The 13,525-nt window shown below is 39.1% G+C and overlaps 1 pseudogene; it reads left to right on the top strand.

The window, feature by feature from the left end:
- Window positions 1–11,526: 11,526 nt before the first annotated feature.
- LOC100957375 lies at window positions 11,527–13,083 on the top strand (annotated as a pseudogene).
- Window positions 13,084–13,525: the final 442 nt, after the last annotated feature.

Below are 13,525 nucleotides of genomic sequence, written 5' to 3'. Positions count from 1 at the left end.
AGGTGGAAAAGTTCAAATGTTTCTGGCAACTAAATAAGAGGGCTCTGCTCGTAGCTCGGATATAACTTGCTCCAGTGCCACATGAGGGCAAAGGGACACACCCAGCAGATGGGTTAGTCTGGGAAAGTTAATACCTCCTTCCCCACCTTGCACCTAGTCACTCTTAATCCCCCAGGTCTGTGACCCTATTCACTCCAGTAGGCAACTGCCCCCAGGGTTTATGACTGCCAAAATCAGTGGGAAATCTGCGTCTGACAGGAGGGCCTTGCATATTTAAATTAGGCTATGAAAATTCTCTTAATTCCAGCCCCTTGCCTTCTGTCACGGCTAGATTCCTCTGCAAGTCAGAGGCTGCTATTGCAGATCAGCAACTCAATCCTAGGCGGAAATTGGAGTTTACACTCAGGTGTCAATCCCTGCCTCTGCCCGCCCACTGCCTTTGTCTCAGCATTCCCCTGAGGGCGAGGTGCTTGTTGGGAAATCTGAGTCCAGTATGGCAGGGGAAGAATTTACGCTTTGAAAGTTGTGGCCGTTACAGGCTCACACGTTCTGTCCCGTCTAAATTCTTCTACAAGTCAGAGGCTTTCTAGAGCTGGTGAAGAACTTAGCTCTGGGCCTGAAGCAAATTAGAGTTTACACTCAGGTTCAATTCCAGCCTCTGCCTGCCCACTGTCTTTATCTCAGCTATTCCCCTGAGGGCTGGTGCTAATTGTCTCTTTACTTACCAAAGTTACCAAGTCTGTTCGTTTGGCTTGTGGCTGCTGTCCAGAACTTCTGATTGCCCAGAGAGACAGGGCTCACCTATCTGGAATGGCGTCAGCTTGCAGGTCAGGATGCCACTGTTGCTGTTCAGCTTTCTCTGAGCCAACTTTCCTCTCCTCATTCCTGTGCCACAGTCAGTACAGAGCAGCACCAACCATTCCCCCCTCTACTTCTCTCAAGGAGATAACTAAGAATCTGGACTCTGTAGGTAACAAACCTCCAGACCTCAGGGTGTGGAGGGGGAATCCTCAGAGTTCAATGTTGCAGGTGGGGAATATATACAGTTTTATATAGTTTTACAGTTTTATGCCTGGCAGGAGGGTGCCGTGGCATGCCAGCAGGGGTAGGAGGTCCAGTTTTTAGGGGGTCTCTCCCGTAGGATAGAGTGGGAAGATGTTTGAACTCTGCTTGCTTGTTTGTGTGGAGTAAACTGTGAGTCCTTGATGTGGGGGAGGGGACTCCCATCCGTCTAGTTGTGGATTTTGTACCTTTTGGTTGTATTTTTGGGGTCACAGCTCACCTCAGGAAGGTTGAAGTGAGCTCTTCAATCTTTTCTCTTGGCTCCACTCCAAATCATCAGCTCCTTTGCTAAACTTCTGTCCTTTAAGTCTCCTTCTGGACGGGAGTTTCTGTAAAAAGCTGGCTGCAGTCCGCTGTCTTGGCTCTACCCCCCAATCTATGTTTTTATTTCTCTTAATGGTGACACTTAAAGCTCAAGAAATTTAAATTTTGAGGATGTTAATCTTTTTATTTTTAATTCATAAATAATAATTGTACATATTTATGGGTTACAATGTGATGTTTCAATACATGTATACAAAATGTGATGATTAAATTGGGGTAATTAGCATATCTATCACTTCAAGTTATCTTTTTATTTTTATTTTTTTAATTTCGGATTAACATGAGAGTATAAATGTTTAGGTTACATTGAATTCATTTGTGGGTAAAGTTCAAGTTGCATTTGAACCCTTCACTCAGGAGGTGTACTGAATACCCTTACATTGTGCACATTAGGTGAGAACCGGCCAATCATCCTCCCTATTTTCCTTTCTCCTTTCCCTCCAGACCCCTCCCCCTCACTAGAATAAACTTTTGTTTTTGTTTTGTGTGGGCATGTAGTTGTTTATATATTGGTTTCATATTAAAATTGAGCACAGTGGATACTTATTTTCCATTCTTGTGATACTTTATTAAGAAGAATGTGTTTCATCTTCATCCAGGTAAACATAAAAGATGTAATGTCTTCATCTTTTTTTATGGCTGAACAGTACTCCATGGTGTACATTAAACTACAGTATGTTAATCCATTGATGGTTTGATGGGCAATTGGATTGCTTCCACATCTTGGCAATTGTGAATTGAGCTACAATAAACATTCTAGTGCAAATGATTTTATCTTCTGGTAAAGTTATTTTTTTCTGGGTAGGTACCTAGTAATGGGATTATGAGGTCAAATGGAAGGTCTACATTTAGTTCTTTGAGAATTCTTCATATTTCTTTCCATAGAGGTTGTATTAGTTTGCAATCTCACCAGCAGTACAAAAGTGTTCCTTTCTCTCCACATCCTTGCCACCATCTGCAGTTTCGGGATTTTGTGATGTGGGCTATTCTCATTGGGGTTAGGTGATATCTCAGAATGGTTTTAATTTGTATTTTTCTGATGTTTAGGGATGATGAACATTTTTTCACATGTTTGTTGGCAATTTACCTGTCTTCTTCAGAAAAGGTTCTGTTCAAGTCTCTTGCCCACTTATAAATGGGGTTGTTTTCTCTTTTCTTTTTGATTAAATTGAGTTATCTGTAGATTCTAGTTATCAGCCCTTTGTCAGATTCATAGCATGAAAATATCTTCTCCCATTCAGGAGATTGTCTGTTTGTTATATTTGGTACCCTTAGTTGTGCAGAAGCTTTTTAGCTTGGTCATGTCCCATTTATTTATTTTTAGTTTTGTTGCAATTGCCAAGGGTGTCTTCTTCATAAAATCTTTTCTCAGGTCGATTTTAAGAGTTTTCCCTGCACTTTCTTCTAGAATTTTTTTTCTGTCCTATATTTAAATCTTTAATCCAGAGAGAATCGGTTTTAGTGAGTGATGAGAGTTACGGGCCCAGTTTCAGTCTTCTAAATGTGGCTAACCAGTTCTCCCAGCACCATTTATTAAACAGGGATTCTTTTCCCCAGTGCGTGCTTTCATTTGTGTTATCAAAGATCAGATGGCAATATGTGGCTGTGTTCATCTCTACGTTCTCTATTCTATTCCATAGATCTATATCTCTATTTTTGTGCCTGTACTATGCTGTTTTGATCACTATAGACTTGTAGTATAACCTGAAGTTGGTAATGTGATGCCTCCAGATTTGTTTTTATTTCTTAAAATTGTATTGGCTATGCGAATTTTTTCCTGGTTCTGTATGAAATGAAGTACTATTTTTTAAAGTTCTTTAAAGTATGACATTGGTGTTTTGATGGGGATTGTATTAAATCTATAGATTGCTTTTGATAGTATGAATATTTTAGCCACATGTTTGTTCTTCCCAGCCCCTCAGCATGGTAAGTTGTCTTATTTGTTAATGTTTTTTGCTATTACTTTTCTCAGGATTTCATAGTTCTCTTTATAGAGATCATTCATATCCTTTGTTAGATATATTACCAGGCATTTCATCTTCTTTGAAGCTACTGTGAAGAATATTGTGTTTTTGGTTTGATTCTCAGCTTGACTGTTATTGGCACATATAATGCTACTGATTTGTGGCCATTGATTTTGTATCCTGAGATGTTACTGTATTTCTTGATCTCTTCTAAGAGCTTTGTAGTATAGTTCCTGGGGTTTCCACATATACAATCATGTCATCTGCAAAGAGCAAGAGTTTGACCTCCTCTGTCTCTATTTGAATGCCATCGATCTCCTTCTTTTGCCTGATTACAATGGTTAGGACTTAAAGCACTATGTTGAATATTAGTGGTGATAGTGGGCATCCTTGTCTGGTTCCAGTTATAAGTGCAAATTCTTTCAGTGATACTCCATGCAATATGATATTGTCTGTGGGATTGTTGTAGATGGCCCCTGTTAGTTTAAGAAATATCCTACCTAGGCCTATTTTCTTGAGTGTTCTTATCAGACTAGGATGCTGAATTTTGTTAAATGCCTTTTCTGCATCAATTGAGAGCAACATATGGTCTTTGTGATAGGTAAAAACTGAAAGGCATCATGGATCAGAACACTCAAGGCCAAAGTGTAACAGAAGTGATGATGTTTGATACTTGGTTGCAATTACTAGGTAGGTACCTAGTAATGAGATTATGGGGTCAAATGAAAGATCTACATTTAGTACTTTGAGAATTCTCCATATTTCTTTCTGTAGAGGTTATATTAGTTTGCAATCTCACCAGCAGTACAAAAGTATTCCTTTCTCTCCACATCCATGCTAGCATCTGCAGTTTCAGGATTTTGTGATGTGGGTTGAAACATGTCAGCAGGGTTTAGGAAGAAAAGTCTTTCATAGCTGCCTGAGGAGTAGCTAGTTTCTATCAAAAACCATCATAGTGTTTTTATCAGGGCATCAAAGATATTGTCTCATTTTGGGGACTCTCCTAGCAAGCTCTTCATGTCAGTGTCAGAGGCTTGCAGTGTAAGCATGTTTCTCATGGGTCTGTAATTGAGCTGGTGCAAGGACATGATGAGTCTACAGCATGTCTCTCTTATTTGATTTATGTCCACCTATAGCAGAGTCTCACAGAATGACCTTCCAACGTGGGGCTAGTTTGACCAACATAACATTCTCGACTATTTGTTTTATTATGTTTTGGGAATATGGGTGTCATTCTCATAAATTACTTCCTGCATGACTTAAGGATGGTGCAGAAGCCTAATGGGAAATATTTTTATGGTGTGGGTTGTATCTGGGGTGAGCTTGAAGGAGAAAAAATTCTACTAAGGATTTTTTAGTGATGGCCTATATACTATTTTGCAAAAATTTGATTATTACCAAAATGAGGTATGGAACAAATAGTAAAATACAGAGAGAGGTTACTTTGGGTCTTATAAAAGGTAAGAGCCAGGTTAGTTTTGGGAAGGCCAATTGTATAGCTGACTAGATGGAGTCTTCTATCCCTTGCTGGCTAAAATATATATTTTATTTTATTTTATTTTATTTTATTTTTGTGGTCATTGCATTATATGTAACTCCTCCCACCAATCTTGCTATACTTATTATTAGGATTGGAACAACTACTATTGTAGCTCCAACTGATCTCTTTTGTAAATGTGAGGGAGTTTTTGGTGGTTGTTATTTGTCTGTTTTGGAAGTTATGTCCATATCATTTCAAAAGGGTGGCAAGGTTTATCCTATTTTCCACATTGCTGCTACTTCTGTTAGGTCTAAACATTGGAAAGCCATTCCTTTTTTTTCTTCTGGGTTGTCATGAACATTAGACTGGGGGGAGGTAGATTATCTTGGGTGTGGATGGGATTACTGAAGGATTTTGAAGTGAGGGATATTTCAGCTAATATGCACAATCAGTAGAAAGATATGGCCAGTGACAACCAGGATATGTACTTTCTATGACAGATATATTGAAAGACTTTTCTAATGGCTTGGCACCTGTTGCTCAGTGGCTAGAATGCCAGCCACATACGCTGTAGCTGGAGGGTTCAAATCCATCCCAGGCCTGCAAAACAACAATAACAACTACAACCAAAAAATAGCCAGGCATTATGGTGGGTACCTGTAGTCCCAGCTACTTGGGAGACTGAGGCAAGAGAAAATCACTTGAGCCCAAGAGTTTGAGGTTGCTGTGAGCTATGACGCCATGGCATTCTACCGAGGGCAACAGCTTGAGACTCAAAGAAAGACTTTTCTAAGTGGTTTTCAAATGCCTTTCAATAGTTTTACCATACCGATAAACCATCCCCTATTAGGGCTGTATTACAGAATGTGGTTGCGAAAGGGTAATAGATGTTACAATGTATGTTACAAGGCACCTCAATAGTCAGATTAATCTTGGTTCCAGTGAATTATTGAATTAGTGTGATTTTGTTAGTATTGTCAAAACAAGTTGTATTTGCATTATGATAATATAGAACTATGTTAAGTTCCTTTCCTACAATGTCAAGGAATGGGTCGTGTGGAGTGCATTCTGCGATAGTACTTGGGAGGATTTCTTTATTTTATTTTTTTATTAAGTCATATATGCATAGATCATGAATACATTTATGCCTTTGTGGGATTCAATGTGTTGATTATTTGTACAAATTAGAGTACTTACAGAGTACTAATTAACATAGCTTTCACCTCATTTACTTAATGATAGTGTTAAGACATTTGTGTTCTATACTTGATAGATTTGACTTGTACACTTGCAATATGCTCCATAGGTATAATTCCACCATTAACCCTCCCTCTGTAGAACCATGCCTATCCCTTCCCTTCCTCTCTCCTTCCCTGCCTCATCCTGGGCTACAATTGTGATTCATATCTCATATGAAAGTGTGAGTGGGCTCGGCGCCTGTGGCTCAAGTAGCTAAGGCGCCAGCCACATACACCTAAGGTGACGAGTTTGAATCCAGCCTGAGCCCACCAAACAACAATGATGGCTGCAACTGAAAAAATATAGCCGGTGTTGTGTTGTGGAGGGCGCCTGTGGTCCCAGCAACTTGGGAGGTGGAGGCAGGAGGTGGAGGTTGCTGTGAGCTTTGCCATGGCACTCTACCCAGGGGGACAGCTTGAGGCTCTGTCTCAAAAAAAAAAAAAATAAAGTGTGAGTGATTATAAATTGGTTTCATAGTAGTACTGAGTACATAGGATTTTTTAAATTTTTTATTAAATGATACCTGTATACATCAATGCAATCATGGGATACAGTGTGGTGTTTTCATATACAATTTGAAATATTTTCATCATACTAGTTAACATAGCCTTTATGTCATTTTCTTAGTTATTGCGTCAAGACATTTATATTCTACTCTTAGAAAGATTCCCTTGTACCCTTGTAAGATAAACCATAGAAATGATCCCTCCAATAACCCTCCCTCCACCTATTTCCCCTCCCCTCCCCCTTCCCCATATTCTTAGGCTATAATTAGGTTATAATTTTCATATGAAAGCTATAAATTAGTTTCATAATAGGGCTGTGTACATTGGATACATTTTCTTCCATTCTTGTGATACTTTACTAAGAAGAACATTTTCCAGCTCCATCCATGTAAACATGAAGGACATAAAGTCTCCATCTTTCTTTATGGCTACATAGTATTCCATGATGTACATATACCACGGTTTATTGATCCATTTGTGGATTGATGGGCACCTGGGCTTCTTCCATGACCTGGCAATTACGAATTGGGCTGCAATAAACATTCTGATACAAATATTTTTGTTGTAATGTGGTTTTTGGTCTTCTGGATATATACCTAATAAAGAAATTGCAGGATCAAATGGCAGGTCTATTTTTAGTTCTCTAAATGTTCTCCAGATGTCTTTCCAAAAGGAACGTATTAGTTTACATTCCCAGCAGCAGTGTAGAAGTGTTCCCTTTTCTCCACATTCATGCTAGCAGATATTTTTATACATATTTGTTAACCAGTAAGGTCATCAAGTTGGTCCCAGGAAAGGGATTTATAAAGTATTGGAAGGTTGAGTTGTATGGGTTTTCTGAGCTCAACTCTGGTTTGAATTAGGGTAGGCAGATAATTTCCTAATGTGCTGGGCTCATCAGGAATGGGTGCTAATAAAAAGGATCTTCTACATGTTATTTCAAATGGGCTATGAAAGTTGGGGGCATAGGAGTAGCCCTAATCATCATGAGAGGAATGGGTAATAAGGTGGTCCAGCATTGTCTGACTTTTGGCTTAGTTTTGTCAGATGGGTTTTTATGAGAGAGTTTGTTTTTTCTACTTTTCCTGAGGATTAAGGCTGGTATGGAGTACATAAATACCAGTGAATACCTAGGATGGGTGACCTGGTGGGTGATCTGACTTATAAATGAAGGGCCATTATCTGACTACATGGAGACAGGCAGACTAAAATAAGGAATGATGTGTCTTAATAAGACTTGGGAAATTTTTGAGACCTTTTTGGAAGTGGATGGGAAAGCTTTGACCCATCCTGAGAAGGTGTCTACTAACATTAATAAGTATATGTATCATTTCTATATGGGTATATGAGTAAAATCAATTTGCCAGTCTTGTCTGGGGATGTAACTTCTGACCTGGTGAGTAGGAAATGAGGGGGATCATGTGCCTTGAGGAGAGACTGTGAAGCAGGTTTTGCACTTTCCAATTATGGTAGAGAAAAGTTGTGAAAGATTTTTACAAGTGACTATGGACTTTAGGAATTGAAGGAGAGGGCAGTGGTTAATGTGAAATGAATTATGTAGCTGTTGGAGGATTTAGGGGATTTGTTTCTCAGATAGGATATAATGGCCATCTTTAATATACTAGGTCCCCCACTTTTTTAGGTTTTGGTCTTGGAAAATCTGGATCTCTGATGTTGAGTATATGGGAGAGAAATTGGTTAGGGTTATATATAGACTTTGCAATTTTTGGAAAGCCACTTTTTGGCCTCACGGTCAGCTTTATTGTTTCCACTTGTGAGGGGGTTATTAGAAGTTTGATGGCCTTTGCAATGGATAATGGCAGCAGCTTTTGGTTTCTTTGCAGCCTCTAAAAGATAATAAATAAGTTTTCCTTTGATTACGATTGAGCATTTGTGAGAAAACCTCATTCAGCCCATATGGTAGCATGTGAGTGGATGACATGAAAGGCATATTTGGAGTGTGTATAAGTATTGACAGACAGTACTTTAGCTAGAGGTAAGTCTCTGGTTAAGGCTATGAGTTCTGCCTTTTGGGATGTGGTGTCTATGGGTAGGGGTTGACATTCTATTATCTGGGATAAAAATTTTGGAAAGATGTGCAAAGGGAGATTGATGAATCTCTATTATGTCTGTACAGGAATGTAAAATAAAGTTAATGTCTGTCTGGAGCATTAGTAAAAGAGAAGCAAGACTTAAAGGAGCACATTTTGCTATTGTGATATGTGGGGAATCTATGAATAAGATATGAGGTTGTTGTATCTGTAGAGAAGAGGGTCTGGATAGATTTGTGAGAAAAGAGTTCAGCTAAATTATGGGAGGAAAAGACAGTGGTGGGTCTGCCGAAAATAATCTTCTGACTTTTAAGGGTTAAAACTGCTGTTGCCGCCAGGCCCTATGGGCAGGCAGGTCATCCTAGAGTGGTGATTGAAAGTGGTATAGTGGTGTAGTCAGAGATGAGATCAGGATATATTCAGGCCAAGTTTAATAAAAAGGGACTAAGTCTTGCCTGGGCAAAGATGGCAGCTGTACCAAGAGTGGTTTGGGTCATGTTTTTATACTGGGTATAGAGGGAGGAAGATTCCATAAGTTGCTGGAAGGCTTTGGCAGGCTAAGTTCCTTCTGGTGGAACTCTTGGGGTGGGGCCAGGTAGACCTTTTGTTCTAGGAGGGAGAGGATGGGTAAGGGCTTAGGACCCTAACATTCCTAACTCTTGTTAAAAGGGGTGATGTGGTTGAAGGTCAGTCCTCCAGAACTGTTTCTCTCTGGATAGGGCCCGTAGTTGTTCTCAGTGGGATGAGTTGGGTGTTAGAAGGGCCACACAGGTTTGGGGTATAATGGGAGAAGTTTCTGGGAGTAGTAAGAATTTGGTTGCAACCATGGCTGACAGCTTTTTTAGTCTACCTTGAATAAATGAGAACCGGAATTGGATGATACAAGGAGCAGTGTTTAATAATAGGATTGTAGTGAAAGGGTCTAAGATGAGTGTGATCCAGTGTTCCCATGGGCTGCCAAACTAGGATCCCTCATTTTGAGGGCATATATGGGTGGTTTGTTCCCAGAATCAGGTTATGCCCTCTTGGACGAGGCCAGATTTGTTGGTTTAGAAACAGTATGCCTTCTGTTAGAAAGTGTAAAGACTCCCTTTCCCCTCTGTGAGCAGATCCATGTCTCTATGATCTTGGAGAACTACTGCTGCCAGGGAGTCTATCTGATCTTATATGAGTTGTAACTGGTCAGAGACTTCCTGGGTTTTTTTGGCCAGTTCAGTGGACGTTAGTTGGAACTGGTGGGTGGTAATTCCTAGGGTGGAAGTTCTGGTGGAAACTTCTGCCATGATGCCTAGTCCTGCTCGGAGAGGGAGTAATTGGATGACATGTTTAGCCCTAAGTAGGGTGTGAAGGAGGACTAGAATTTGTTAATTGCCTGAGAGAAAGGATATATAAAGGGAAAGCATAACTAGAGTGCAGGTGCCAGTCCAGTTTGTTGGGAGGCATAGAGAGACAGAGGTTCTGCATAGGAAAAAATATGTCAGTGTCATAGAGGGAAGTGGAAAAGTTGAAGGAAAGGAATAATTCTTGAGTTGCTGTGTGTTTTCTGGTAGCATTTCAACATCCCAGATGGGAACAGTTCTTACTAGAATTGGTCTGGTGACGGGTTGTATAGGTAGGGTTATCACAGAGTGTGTTTTAGGGAAGAGGTGTAACTTGGTTTCGGTTAGGTAGTCCGTGAGGTTGTCAGCAGGTATGGGGATAAAGCAGCAAGAGGGTTGAATTTTTCCATTGTTTTTAATTTAAGGGAGGAGTGAATATTGGACAGTAAGCCTGTCTTAGGAGAAGGGGATATCTAATTTTGGGCATAGGCATTAAGGAGAGCCAGGGGAAGAGATAAGAAAGATAGAGAGAGGAGAGTAGGGAGTGAGAGAAGGAAAAAGGGGGTGGGGAGAAAGAAGTGAGAGAATGGCATGGTATTTTAAATAAACAAAGGTAGAACATCAGTTCTGAGGTTTAGTGGGTAGCTGAATTTAAGGGGGAAAATAGAAAAGAGTAATTGTAGCTGAATTTGCAAGGCACTGTGAATATGAATATTGTGTCCATTTTCTTTAGGTAAGGTTGAACATAGACATATTTTAGGTGTGTTTAATCTTTAGGTGTGACTATTCATCCATCATGGATGTTCAGGAATTACTTGAAGCTTAAAGAAATGGATTTTAAAAGACAAAGGAGCTGGGAAATGGAGAGGGAATTTACATTTCTTTTTTTGTCAATTCGGTTCCTGAATGGTCTGTGAAAACAGAAATCTACAGGGATTTATGAATGTGGACATAACATTCGTATTTACAGTGCCTTATAAATTCAGCTACAATTACTCTTTTCTATTTACCCCCTTCAATTCAGCTACCCACTAAGCCTCAGAACTGCTGCTGACAACAGAAGGAAAGTAGGTAGAGAAACAGACTATGAGTTAATAATTTTCTGTTATTTCACTATAAAGACTTATCATCCTTTCCCTCTTTTTGAAATGAGCCTCAAACTGGGGATTTATGAATGGAGGTCACTTCTGAAGCTCCTTCCCACAGAATATGGATAGAGCTATGTCCTTGCCTGTCAGAGCCCATTTGGGTCATTACAGGGAAGGATTGAAAGTGGTCTTCAAAATTAGGTTAAAGATAAGAAGAGGTTTCATTGGAGAGAAGTTGTCAGGGCCTGAATTTGGTTCTGCATGAATATTATTAGGCAGTAAAAATGTAGGGTTTGAAGGTGAGAATGCAAATTAGGAATACAAGGGGCCTCATAGAAGGGCTAAGAGAGCTAGGACTATATATGGATTTTAAATTGAACTAGTCAAATTTACTAGATGGTGCCTATTTAGGAAGTATAAGGTTAATATTAGTTTGTATTGTTTTCAATTGGTTAATAAGGAAAAAATGTTTTCACAGTATGAGTAAAGGGGGATGGATCTGGTATGTGAATTAGGAAGAAGTATAAGAAAGAGGACAAGAAGAGTAAGATGTCCTATACTATAGCATATTAAAGTTTACAGTTTTAAGGTTTTTGTGGAGTGAGTTGGAATCTGGAGTCTATCTATGATGGGTTGGGCTTCTAGGGAATTTATTTTGGGTAGAAGCATGTTTTGGAAGGTCTGTGGGTTTCTAGCATTCACAGAGTTTAATCTAGGACAGGATTTGTACAATCTTAGCAGTAGTGTTGAAAAAATAGTAAGAATTAAAAGGACTTCTTTTAGATTGATGTGAATCTGGTCTGTCCTGGGAGACTTTGAGTAAAGTTAGTTTCTAGGCTGTAAGTGTTGTGGTCTCTTTAAGAAGTCATTAAGAGTTAATAAGGGGACTAAAGGGCCAGAGCTAGCAGGGGTTGAGCAGCCTCAAGTGTCTATGTTTAGTTCCACTGGCTGCAGATTTTATGGAAACTCTTGTATAAATGGCATGTGTTCAGTATTCTATAAATAACATCTTCAAAGACAGAACAGTAGTAGTGGTAGAGTAATCTGACCTGCAACTTCTGTCAGTAGTCTGAATCTTTACCAGTTCAGTGCACAAAGGGCAGTGTCCCAGAAGCTCAGTCGACACTCATGTATGCAGCCAAGCCCTGTCCCAAACCAGTCACTTTTGTCAGAATTGGTAGCATCTTCCCAAGTTGACAGTACCTCCTTGGATAAAGCAGTACCTGAAACAGAAGATCTGCAAGCTTCAGTATGAGATATGGCATAGCAGCCATCTGAAGATTAAAGAAAGTCTCTTGAAAAACCAAAATTAAAAAAAAAAAAAATTTGCTGTTTCATGTGTGGGAAGAAAGTGGGACTTACTGGGGTTTAAATGCCCATGTGGAAATGTTTACTGTAGTGTACCCTGTTACTCAGAAGTACACAATTGCTCTTTCAATTACAAAGCTGATGCTGCTGAGAAAATCAGAAAAGAAAATCCAATAATTGGACAATGCCTGTGGCTCAAAGGAGTAGGGCGCCTGCCCCATATGCCAGAGATGGTGGGTTCAAACCCAGCCCAAGCCAAAAACTGCAAAACAAACAAACAAACAAACAAAAAACCCCAATAATTGGTGAAAATACCCAGAAGATCTGAACTCCTGCTGGAATACAAAATCCTTTGACCATCTGTGAGCTAAAAATTGACTTGACTTTTCCCCCCTACTCATTGGGAATGCAGAGAAATGTGTCTTGCATAGCCCTCTAAATCGTGCTTGTTATCAAAGAAATAGATTTTTGTTTTTGTTTTGAAAATGACTCTGAACATTTATTTCCATTGCTGTTTCTGTGGCTGAAAAGTCTCAGACTTTACAAGTATTGTCCTGTTAAGATCATTTTAATTTTAGTTGAATGCAGAGAGCTTTTATAACAAACGTGGAGAAATTTGGAGGGCTATGATTTTTCCAGTATTAAACATGCATGTGTTAATCTTGCAGTTTATTTTTTCATTGTGTTTATATAGGAAAATTTTATATGCAGCATGATTTCTCTTTTCGATAATACCCTTTAGGGCACAACTAGCTGTCAATAATTGAATGTATCTTAATCATTATGGCTGCTTCTGTTTTTTTCATTAATGAAAGTTATTTATATGTTAGCATATAGTTTCTTTGCATCCATTCTTTACTTATGTCTGAATCATTTGTCACCGAAGAGTGTGTGCTGATGAGATTCTAAGTTTTTGTGCTTATTTTTTTTTTTTTTGGATGAGGGAAGAAAAAGCTGTATATATTTCATTGCTGACTGAAGATTTATTTCAGATTATGTTCATTGCTCTGTGTGTATACAATATGAAGAAAGAACTGAAGTAATTGTGCTGAATTTATGTTTATTCACCAGTCTTTGATTAAATGAAAAGCAAAACCAGAAAAAAAAAAAAAAGAAGTCATTGAGAGAGTTTTTAGGGGCTAGGTGGGGTTGGAAAATTGAGAAAGATAAAGGATCTAGATACT

This window comes from Otolemur garnettii, unplaced genomic scaffold (genome assembly GCF_000181295.1).
Source record: "Otolemur garnettii isolate 467f Iridium unplaced genomic scaffold, OtoGar3 scaffold00175, whole genome shotgun sequence".
Classification (NCBI taxonomy): Eukaryota; Metazoa; Chordata; class Mammalia; order Primates; family Galagidae; genus Otolemur; species Otolemur garnettii.
Note: the sequence above shows the minus strand (reverse complement) of the source record. Positions and strands in the feature narration are given on the sequence as shown.